Here is an 11,357-nt window from a genome sequence, read left to right on the forward strand (position 1 = left end):
GGCCGCGCGGCCGGGCTTGGCCGCGCGCCTGTTGTGTGGCCACCTCATGGCCCCACTTCGTTTCCTCTTCGGACTTCGGAAAGCTTCGTGCAAAAATAGGACCTTGGGCATTGATTTCGTCCAATTCCGAGAATATTTCCTCACTAGGATTTCTGAAACCAAAAACAACAGAGAACAGCAACTGGCTCTTCGGCATCTCGTCGATAGGTTAGTGCCGGAAAATGCATAATAATGACATATAATGTGTATAAAACATGTGAGTATCATCATAAAAGTGGCATGGAACATAAGAAATTATAGATACGTTTGGGACGTATCAAGCATCCCCAAGCTTAGTTCCTACTCGCCCTCGAGTAGGTAAACGATAACAAAGATAATTTCTGAAGTGACATGCTATCATAATCTTGATCATACTATTGTAAAGCATATGAGATGAATGCAGCGATTCGAAGCAAGTGATGAAGATAATGAGTAAACAAATGAATCATATAGCAAAGACTTTTCATGAATAATACTTTCAAGACAAGCATCAATAAGACTTGCATAAGAGTTACTCATAAAGCAATAAATTCAAAGTAAAGGCATTGAAGCAACACAAAGGAAGATAAAAGTTTCAGCGGTTGCTTTCAACTTCAACATATTTATCTCATGGATAATTGTCAACACAAAGCAATATAACAAGTGCAATAGGTAAACATGTAAGAATCAATGCACACAGTTGACACAAGTGTTTGCTTCTGGGATAGAAGGAATAGGCAAACTGACTCAACAATAAAGTAGAAGATAGGCCCTTCGCAGAGGGAAGCATTGATTACTATATTTGTGCTAGAGCTTTTCATTGTGAAAACAAGAAACAATTTTGTCAACGGTAGTAATAAAGCATATGTGTTATGTATAAGACATCTTATAAGTTGCAAGCCTCATGCATAGTATACCAATAGTGCTCGCACCTTGTCCTAATTAGCTTGGATTAACACGGATTATCATTGCATTGCATATGTTTCAACCAAGTGTCACAAAGGGGTACCTCTATGCCGCTCGTACAAAGGTCTAAGGAGAAAGCTCGCATTGGATTTCTCGCTTTTGATTATTCTCAACTTAGACATCCATACTGGGACAACATAGACAACAGATAATGGACTCCTCTTTAATGCATAAGCATTCAACAACAATTAATATTCTCATAAGAGATTGAGGATTAGTTGTCCACACTGAAACTTCCACCATGAATCATGGCTTTAGTTAGCGGCCCAATGTTCTTCTCTAACGAGTATGCATACTCAAACCATTTGATCATGAAAATCGCTCTTACTTCGAGACAAGACGAACATGCATAGCTAGCAACTCACATGATATTCAACAAAGGTAAAAATTGATGGCGTCCCCAAAAACATGGTTACCGCTCAACAAGCAACTTATTAAGAAATAAAACACATAAGTACATATTCTTCACCACAATAGTTTTTAAGGCTATTTGTCCCATGAGCTATATATTGCAAAGGCAAAGAATAGAATTTTAAAGGTAGCACTCAAGTAATGTACTTCGGAATGGCGGAGAAATACCATGTGGTAGGTAGGTATGGTGGACACAAATGGCATGGTTATTGGCTCAAGGATTTGGATGCACGAGAAGAATTCCTCTCAATACAAGTCTAGGCTAGCAAGGTTGTTTGAAGCAAACTCAAGTATAAAAGGTGCAGCAAAGCTCACATATGAACATATTGTAACTATTATAAGACTTTACATTGTCTCCTTGTTGTTCAAACACCTCAACCGAGAAAATATCTAGACTCTAGAGATCAATCATGCAAACCAAATTTTAACAAGCTCTATGTAGTTATTCATTAATGAGTACAAGGTACATGATGCAAGAGCTTAAACATGATCTATATGAGCACAACAATTGCCAAGTATCACATTATTCAAGACATTAAACCATTTACCACATGCGGCATTTTCCGTTTCCAACCATATAGCAATGAATGAAATAGTCCAACTTTCGCAATGAACATTAAAGATAAAGCTAAGAACATATTTGTTCATACGAAACAGCGGAGCATGTCTCTCTCCCAAACAAAGAATGCTAGGATCCGATTTTATTCAAACAAAAACAAAAATAAAAACAAACAGACGCTCCAAGTAAAGCACATAAGATATGACGAAATAAAAATATAGTTTCACTAGAGGAACCTGATAAGTTGTCGATGAAGAAGGGATGCCTTGGGTATCCCCAAGCTTAGACGCTTGAGTCTTCTTAAAATATGCAGGGATGAACCGCGGGGGCATCCCCAAGCTTTGACTTTTCACCTTCTGTTGCGGTCAGAAACCCACCGGCGAGCAGCGACGGGCAACACAGTAGAGCCGGGAGGCTCCCATGACTGCGGCTGGCCCTGGTCCCTCCGAGCGACGGCCCGCAAAGACTCGGCACGCACGTCCGATGCTGGTGCAAGGGCGTGCCACCTGACCTATACCTGGTCAGGAAGGTGATGGATGTGCCTTGCTTAGTTTCCTGCATGGCATACACGTAAACATTAAATACGAGCCTCAATCGGCTCTCAGGTTATCCTGTGAACTGGCTCAAAGAGCCGATCCACCCATGATCCGTACGAGGTGTACGAATATATGGTGGTCCCGCTTGATCAAAATAAAGCTAAAACGACCTACTACGATTTAGGGTTTTCACCACATAATCGGAACATCCTACTCGTGATTGAGCCTGGCGGCCACGCACGGTGATCGTAAACCGACCCTAGACAAGGCCTAAAAACCAACATGAAGTTGATCCCCGGAACATCCTGTCTAGGGCTAACAAACTACACCCTACGCGCCACTGGATCCTTCAACCCATTTTTAAGGCCTAACTATGCAGATATTAAACTAATCCTTGAAGAACAAGGAGCAATCATAACGGATCGGATCTACTAAATAATGATCAAGCGGGGTGCCGCCCTTACACCTAAGATAGGTGTAAGGACGGCTAGACGTCTAAGGGTTGCACGGACGAAAGCATATGATACTATGAAACAATGCTAACCCTAACACATCTATGATAACTACGTTGCTCGCCATCAACAAGGCTTCGAGCACGAGCAACGCATGAACATCGAATAAACGTGTCCGCCTAGATCGCAAGATGCCATCTAGGCAGCATGATGCTTACCCGAAGAAACCCTCGAGACAAGGGAGTTGGCGATGCGCCTAGATTGGTTTGTGGTGAACGTGATTGTTGTTTATTTCCTAAACCCTAGATACATATTTATAGTCCGTAGACTTTCTAACGTGGGAATAATCCCAACCGTGCACGAGCCAAACTCTATCTAACCGACACGTATCCTACTATATTACAGATACACGGGCAAACTAGCCCAAACTTTGTATACAAGGCCGATTCATGTATTTCTTCCATGTATATTCTTCAATCGCGGCCCACCTCTGATCCGGTCAAATTCTGGTGATAACACATGCCCCCCTGGTTTTGGAAATGACAATTCCAAAATCACTCTGCTTTTTCTTCGTCGGGTCATGTCGTGGCAGAGCGGAACCGTCGCGAGTATCCTTCATCATGATGCCTTGCCCTCACAACTTCTCTGCAAGATTTGATAGCTTTAACATCACTTCCTCGGAAACCGTGATGGCATTAAATCTCCACTATACCCCCTTTATTTAACCGTGCCGAACGGTTCACCACTTCATCCCCTTGCTCGTTCCGCCATCGGCACCCAAAAACCCTCTTTCCCTGTAGCAATGTCTTCCTCTTCCTCCATCTCCTCAGGCCTCTCTTTCCAATCTTCTTCCTCGAGCGAGCAGGAGTGGAACTTTGAACACGTGCCAGATGGCCCACCCGAAGCACTCGTCGGGTCAGATGGTGACTTACCTCTGACCGATGGGGAGGACGACCTCCAGTTCCTCATCGAAGGGGAGCTGAAGAGCGAGAGCGAAGACGACCTCCACTCCTGGGCGAACTCCACCTCCTCCGACGAGGAGGAGGAAGAAGAAGAAGAAGCGGAGGAAGAGGAGGAGGATGATTCCTCCTCCTCCGCTGGGTATCCGCCGGCGAAGCGCTTCCGCGCTTGGGCGGACAGCGAGGACGATGATGATGACGAGGAAGAAGAGGCTTCGGCCAAGGGCTGGGGCAGCAGCGACGAGGAACTCTCCGGAAGCAGCGCCGACGGCAGCTACGATGCCGACGAGGAGGCTAGCGAAGATTAGTAATGTAGGACTAGTAGTTCTTGAGCAATCGGCTCTTCTTTTGTTCTTCCTTTCTTGAGCAATCGGCTCTTTATTGTAAAAACCCCTCTTATTAATGAAGAAGACATTTCTCAGCTGATGCTGTCCCTTTTCCAACTTTGCCGATTGTTAAAGTGAGTCAACATATTAAGAGCCGATGGCAGCGCATCGGACCCTGCCATAAAATGCGAGCAAGGCCAACTCTATTGTCTATCCAAATGGTAATCTGAGACTCATCCGAAAAAGCAAAACTCAAATCCCCAAATTGCCGCCTGAACAGATCCAACCCACGGCCATATGAACCTCAGATGTCAATCGCGCAGGTTCGCAACTGCAACGGACCCAAGGGCAACATCATCCAACGCCCACGCCATGGTCTCTGGCCTGAAGGCGATCCTTAACCGCTCCTTGCTGTCCGAACATAGCGCCTTGCTCTATCAACAGAAACGGCCCTGACCCTGTAGATGATGACGGCTCCCCTTTCAGGCTCCTTTCAGCAGCTCTGGTGATCTTCTTCTGCAACAACTCACCGCTTTCGAAGAAGTTTATGATGCGGGTCAGCCGATGACAGTCCAATCGGCTTCCAAAAACAGAGTGTCTACCAAATCAGCTGCCCCCCGAGCCTCAGTCAAGGCGAGAACGGCGGTGAGGACATACAGTTCAGACAAATGGACCCGAGCTTGAGCGAATCTGAGAAAACCACCACGCAGAGCCAACCAATCTTGCCACCATCGATCACCTTTTCTTCCGTTGAAAGCCAATATTGTAGACGAAACACCAACGGCTTAATGAGCAAAAGGCTGTCTTGTACGCCAAAGCGACACCTCGACGATCGCTGCAGCGACCTTGCGCAAAGGGTTGGAAGTCCTGGTGAAAATCCGCGTCGTGAACACGCAGCGGGTAGATCCTATGTAATTGTACCAGAGTCGATGGCTGTGCATCGGCTTTGTTTCTTAGCTCTAAAGTCGATGTCCGTGCACCGGCTGTATAATTTTTTTTTACTGGCCGATTTTTTTTACTGGCCGATTTTTCTATCGGCCTCCCAATATTTCTTTAACACCGGCGTAAGGGCGGACATGTATCACACATGTTCATCTGATTAGGTGCCCCCCGAGCCGATTCTGCCGAGTAGCTCGCGGATATCGGCTCTGTGGTTAGCCAAGGCACTATATTTGAACGTCGGCTCCGTTAGGACCAATGTTGACTTTTTCCAGCTCTTCAGCCGACGTAAAACCGTTGCCCATTAGATCGATGTTGAACACAGGCAGAACGTATGGTGAGGATAATTTTGGCCGATTGCTGGAATCGGCCTCCATGTTGATTGAATCGCTCAATGAAGGTTTTGCAATGTTCCTCCATAGATCTTTGGGGCCGATCCCAAGGATCGGCCTCGCCACGTTCGTCCATAAATGTTGCTCTTGCTAAACGGTCGGGCCGGTGGATAAGACCAGCCTCACCCCGTCCTTCGTCACGTCGATGCGCTCGCGGTCGTCCAAATTGATGCTCGAGAGTGGCTCTTGGCCTCGTTGTCTCCAAAATGTTCATGCCGGCCGTTGAAATCTCGGCTGAATCATCTGCGTGGACGACCTCTACTTCATCTCCATCCCATTGTATTAAGCATTGGTGCATCGTGGATGGAATGCAACGATTGGCGTGGATCCAATCTCTCCCTAGCGGGACAGCATATGTGCTCTTGCTGTCGACAATAAAGAACGTCGTAGGGACGGTTTTCCTCCCTACGGTCAGATCCACGTTCAGAACACCTTGTGCGTCAGATGCTTGGCCGTTGAAATCGCTCAGAGTCACGTTGGTCTTGATCAGATCCGAGCTAGAGCGTCCCAACCGACGTAGCATGGAGTATGGCATAATGTTGACTGCCGCTCCGGTGTCCACCGAGCATCTTGTTGACGAAGCTGCCCATTGATATAGCCTCGCAAGTACAGGGCCTTCAAGTGTCTGTAGCTTCTCTCTCGTGGCTTCTCAAAGATAACCGGCCGTGGGCCGCAGTCAAGTTGTGCCACAGGTGCTTCGTCTGATCCTGGAGCACTAAACTCCGTTGGAAGGATGAACACCATGTTTGTGCCAGCCGATGTCTCATCATCGGCTTTATTTTGTCTGGGGCGCCACTCTTTCCTTTGTGGCCGACCTTCTTCGTCCATGGTTCGCTGAATTTTAGCGGCCAGATCAGGCCGCGCCTTCCTCAACGTGTGCAGGTATAACCTTTCGGCTTCCTCCAAACCACGTAGTCGCTGAACCCTACGCTTTTGGGAACGGCTGAGTCCATCGGGGCACCACCTTGGCCGGTGGTACTTATCTTCTTCTTCTTCATCACCGTCTTCCAATTCCTCGAGATCTTCCACCCGAGAGGACTCAGCGTGCTTGTTCCGAGGCGGGAGAGGCCCTAGACGTTTGAACACGGACACGTTAGCTGCATCCTTCTTCTTCTGTCTACATTCTGGGCAGTTGCCGATTGTAGGCAATCGGCTCATTCCTGAATCCCAGCAGTGTCTGAAGAAGGGACAGTCCCAGTGCTTATCCACGTCGTCTTGCTCTCTCGACTTTTCCTTGGCGTGGCGCTCATATCTCTCCTCGTCGCGATCATGCCGACGATGTCTCCTGGCGTCCCTAGCCAGACGATCCCTTTCGTCCTCGCTGTTATATCGTCGGCGTTGGTCATATTGACTCACATACTTGTTGAGGAGGTGATCAGAGAGAGGTCGCTGATATCTCACATTCCTCACTTCTCCCTCTGTGATGTAGCGCTTGCCATCGTGATGGAGCCGATCGCGTGGAACGGCTTCCTCTGTGTCCTTGCTATGAGAGCAGACTGCCCTCGTCTCCGTCCTTACCAGAGTGGTGCCCAGGTCCTACCATGTTGATGCTGAACGAGAATCCTGGCTAGCATCCTCCGGGGTAAGTGCACTCCACCATGTTAACGGCGGGGAAGGGGTGTGTGTCGACCTTCATGGCGTACTGGCTGAAAATTAGACGCCCTTGTTCTATCGCCATTTGGACCCGCTGACGCCACACCCTGCAGTCGTTGGTGGCATGGGTGAACGTGTTATGCCACTTGCAGTATGGCTTTCCGTTCAGCTCCTGAGCCGTGGGGATCTTGTGGCCTTCGGGTACCTTTAGCTGCTTCTCCTTAAGTAAGAGGTCGAAAATTTGCTCAGCCTTGGTGACATCGAAGTCAAACCCTCTTGGAGGACCTTGTGGCTTAACCCACTTACAGGACATGGGGCTTGCTCCCCGAGTCCGTTCAGCCACTGCTACCTCTTGATCTCCCGCAGAACCTTCATCTTCATCTGCCTCAACCAGGACCACCGCACGCTTGAATTTATCCTGGTATATATCTGGGTGGCGCTGTTCATATGATCGACGGCTTCGCACCATGTGCGCCGGTGAAGGGTAGTCTCGCTTGGGAGGCCACGTCCTTGATCGGTGATGCGAGACCCACCACCGCCAACTCGACTCGCTTCTTTTTCGGTCACATGAGCCGAATAGCATCGGTTCCTAACGGTCCTGAAGCGCTGGACATATTCCGACACTGTTTCTCCGCGCTTCGTCGTACTTGTGCTAGATCGGCAATGCCGGCCTCGGAAGCCTCCGAGTGATACCGCATGTGGAACTGCTCTTCCAACTGCTTCCAAGTCCGGATTGAATCTGGTGGCAGCGATGTGTACCACCCGAAAGCCGATCCTGTGAGGGACTGTGCGAAGAACCTCACACGCAGCTCATCTGATGCTGAGATCGTGCCCAGCTGTGCCAAATATCGGCTCACATGCTCGATGGAGCTGGAACCATCTGATCCATTAAACTTGGAGAAATCAGGGAGCCGATATTTGGGCGGTAGCGGGATCAACTCGCACTCGTTGGGGTACGGCTTGGAATAGCCGATTGTCCTCCTTTTCGGCACCATGCCGAACTGGTCTCTCAGGATTGTACTGATCTGATCCGCGGTGCTGGCTGCAGGAGTCGAACTCTGAAGATTCGCCGGAGTGGCATACTTAGCCAGCCATGCTTGCTTTTCCAACTCTGAGCCAACTGCAAGAGCTGAGCTCTGGAGGTTTGTCGGAGTGGCATACTTAGCTAACCACGTCTGCTTCTCAAGATCTGTTCCCGAAGTTCCTCCTGCTGTTCCAGAAGTCCCTGCTGTTGCAGTCTGGCTTGTGAGTGCCCGATTCTCGCGAGTCTGGCACGTATGTGCACGTGTATCCGTGAGGGATCTCCTTAGGCACCTCATGCAAGAACTGGTAGTCACTAGGGTCACCACCGATCTTGTAGACGACGTATGCCGGTGAATTCGGCACTTCTGGTGCTGCCAACGCGAATGGCAGCGGTGGACGGGACTGGAGTAGCATCTCTCCTTGGTGAGTCCCCAGAGCTGGTCCTGACGGAGAGTATCGATGCCTCATGATTTCTGGATCACCCGAAGAGCGACACGCTCCAAAGTGTTCACCGAGGCTCTCGGAATGGCGGTGTAGCGAATGAGCTACCATGAAGTTAATCTCCTAACGCAGAGACCTGGTGCGTTCTTCTGACGGGGCGGACAGGTCCACTCCATCGAGCGCGCCTTCAGGTGAGAACCCTTTCCACATGATGCCGTGTGAGCGGGTTGTGTGAAAAGAGCCGATGAGATCGGCTTCGAGGATCGCTTTGACCTCGTCATACTTCTTCTTGAGCTCCTCGGTCAGATCCTCGTACGTGACTGGAGTGCCTTCCGCCATTTCAGATGTAGATGGCGATGCGGTTGATGTCGAAGACTGTCCCACCGGGCGTGCCGAGAATGTGTTGCGGTCGAAACCCACCGGCGAGCAGCGAGGGGCAACACGGTAGAGCCGGGAGGCTCCCGGGACTGCGGCCGGCCCTGGTCCCTCCGAGCGACGGCCCGCAAAGACTCGGCACGCACGTCCGATGCTGATGCAAGGGCGTGCCACCGACCTATACCTGGTCGGGAAGGTGTTGGATGTGCCTCGCTTAGTTTCTGCATGGCATACACGTAAACATTAAATACGAGCCTCGATCGGCTCTCGAGTTGTCCTGTGAATCGGCTCAAGGAGCCGATCCACCCATGATCCGTACGAGGTGTACGATCGGATGGTGGTCTCGCTTGATCAAAATAAAGCTAAAACGACCTACTACGATTTAGGGTTTTCACCACATAATCGGAACATCCTACTCGTGATTGAGCCTGGCGGCCACGCACGGTGATCGTAAACCAACCCTAGACAAGGCCTAAAAATCAACACGAAGTTGATCCCCGGAACATCATGTCTAGGGCTAGCAAACTACACCCTACGCGCCACTGGATCCTTCAACCCGTTTGTAAGGCCTAACTATGCAGATATTAAACTAATCCTTGAAGAACAAGGAGCAATCATAACGGATCCGATCTACTAAATAATGATCAAGCGGGGTGCCGCCCTTACACCTAAGACAGGTGTAAGGGCGGCTAGACGTCTAAGGGTTGCACGACGACAGCATATGATACGATGAACAATGCTAACCCTAACACATCTATGATAACCACGTTGCTCGCCATCAACAAGGCTTCAGTACGAGCAACGCATGAACAGCGAATAAACGTGTACTGCCTAGATTGCAAGATGTGATCTAGGCAGCATGATGCTTACCCGGAAGAAACCCTCGAGACAAGGGAGTTGGCGATGCGCCTAGATTGGTTTGTGGTGAACGTGATTGTTGTTTATTTCATAAACCCTAGATACATATTTATAGTCCGTAGACTTTCTAACGTGGGAATAATCCCAACCGGGCACGAGCCCAAACTCTATCTAACCGACACGTATCCTACTATATTACAGATACACGGGCAAACTAGCCCAAACTTTGCATATAAGGCCGATTCATGTATTTCTTCCATGTATATTCTTCAAGCCCATCTCCAATCGCGGCCCACCTCTGATCCGGTCAAATTCTGGTGATAACAACACCTCAAGATAGTATGATAGAGCATGAGAATATACAAGGTTGACCAATACAAAGAGTGAAGAATAGATTCCAGTTTGATCAACACATGAAGCATGAAGAATGTGCCACGAGAAGTCATGTGGTATGGTAAGCCATGTGAATCATGCTTTATGAACTAACTCATCATATATGTTCCCTTGTGTTGTCTATGTGGGTTAGGTATCTTTCCATGGGCATCCATCAAAAGTGAGATCTCATATAGCCCATGAGAGGATGACGTCAAGTGGTGATCGTCATCAAGGTTGAGTTGGGCAAGTTCAAGATTGAGCATCTCAAGAGGATCATATGCTTGAAGCTTACCGTCCATTTTGGTGATAATGGACATGTGAAGATGTGCATCAATGGAGCTTTTCCATCATGGTGTATGGGGGAGCATTTGTGAGTCTTCACGAAGCAACAATGATCAAGTGAGGCATTCCGGCTTGAGTGGAGCTTGAAGAGCTATCATCAAGATCAAGCGGGATGCACAAGGCAAAGGTATGGCCTTGCTAGGTTTTCCTTTTACCGGTCTCAAGATGGTTGTTGGGAGACCGGGTTATAGGATACATAGCCGCACTATCAAGAGGGGCTTTCGGTTGGGTAACTTGCACTAGTAGGAAAAGCCTCATCAGTGGCGCACGAAAACATGATTCTGTGGCGCATGGGCGGTGCGCCACAGAAACTTCGCCACAAAAATAGGGTTTCTGTGGCGCACCAGACCATGCGCCACAGAATTAAGGTGTTCTGTGGCGCATATGGACCAGCTGCGCCACAGAAATAGGTGCGCGACTGAATTCTATTTTGGTGCGCCACAGAACAATGCATAGGTATACTCGATTTTATGCTCCTGATGTATTATACTGGTTTTATACAGGTTTTGTACACAGTATACAGGTATAATATAGACAGATAGACAGATATAATATGGACACATATAACATAGCAACATTATACATCATCATCACAGTACTTAGAGCCCGATCGAGATACATATATAGTGGTAAGTGTCAAATGTTTTGCATACAAGTCTTAATTCATACAAATTTCACAATTTCGAGATACAAAGTAGTCTTCATCCGGTTCCTCCTTTGCTCCCTCCTCTCTACCCACCAGGCTCGCTTGCATCGGGGTCTTCATCCGGTTCCTACTATGATTAAAATGGA

General features: G+C 48.4%; 1 non-coding gene across 1 annotated transcript; it reads right to left on the reverse strand.

Annotated features, from left to right (window-relative positions):
* Window positions 1-10,892: 10,892 nt before the first annotated feature.
* On the reverse strand, window positions 10,893-11,003 carry LOC124658566. The gene has a single exon (XR_006989283.1). It is a non-coding gene; the product is annotated as a small nucleolar RNA SNORA5 (small nucleolar RNA).
* Window positions 11,004-11,357: the final 354 nt, after the last annotated feature.

The sequence above is a fragment of the Lolium rigidum genome, chromosome 5 (assembly GCF_022539505.1).
Source record: "Lolium rigidum isolate FL_2022 chromosome 5, APGP_CSIRO_Lrig_0.1, whole genome shotgun sequence".
Classification (NCBI taxonomy): domain Eukaryota; kingdom Viridiplantae; phylum Streptophyta; class Magnoliopsida; order Poales; family Poaceae; genus Lolium; species Lolium rigidum.